This window comes from Microtus ochrogaster, chromosome 8, assembly GCF_000317375.1.
Source record: "Microtus ochrogaster isolate Prairie Vole_2 chromosome 8, MicOch1.0, whole genome shotgun sequence".
Taxonomy (NCBI): Eukaryota; Metazoa; Chordata; class Mammalia; order Rodentia; family Cricetidae; genus Microtus; species Microtus ochrogaster.
The window spans coordinates 211,376-212,382 of NC_022015.1; positions in this window are offsets into that span (position 1 = coordinate 211,376).

Sequence of the window (1,007 nt, forward strand, 5' to 3'; positions counted from 1 at the left end):
GAGTTGGTGTGGCAACTATTGGATTGTTAACTTAGAGTTGGGGAAGCTGGCACCTTAGCTGGAACTTACTGAAGGTAATTTTCTTGCTTAAGTCTACATTTAGAAGTCAAATAGAAGCTGGGGGTGTAGTTCGTGTTCCTAAGATGCACAAAGCCATGGCTCAGTCTCCAGTAACCCAGCTCCCAAATGTTAGATGTTAAATAGGTTGTAGTTTCTCAGCGATCATCTGCCAAATTTATTCCAACCTATGTCCTCTATGTCCTCAGAGGTTTCCCCTTGGCCTCCTATTTAAGGAAGTCTAGTCCTTCGGTACATCCAAGGGCTTCCAGGAAGTGACACTCTCTCCTGAACTTCTTTGCCATTGTGGTCTTGTTCCTAGCTTAATTCTCAGACTCCACCAGCTTGCTAGGGTTGCCACAGTCCTCCCACCCCATCTTGTCTCAAAGCCAGAGTCCTACCTTCCAAACTGCCTGCAGCACCATCATAGACTGTGTCTACATAGCCGATTGTTGATGAAGGGTTCAAGATAACAGGGTAGCAACAAGGAGCAGGACCAACTTAAACTACAATGATGGACAGTTTCATTCTTCAGGGTCCTTGGGCACCCCCACCCAAGGCCGCACCAGCTACTTTCCATCTTTGAGTGGAACCTACTACTGTTTCATCTCTTCTGCGTTCACTCTGCTCCAGCTTTAGCCTTGCCACTCACCATTCAGCTACCAGAGAGCAACTCCTGACTTCCTAATGCCTTACTAAGACAAAGCAGTCTATTTTCCGCAGCCATTCTTCTATACACACTATGCCATAGCCATTATGCCCATCACTTCCCCTGAGGTGGATTGTTAACTAAGCTGTCTATTGCATAAAACCACCACTATTTCATAAAACTCACCTTGTTTGGTCAACGCAAGGCGAGATGTCGTGAAGCATGCCGGGCGATGGTGGCGCACGCCTTTAATCCCAGCACTCGGGAGGCAGAGGCAGGTGGATCTCTGTGAGTTCGAGAC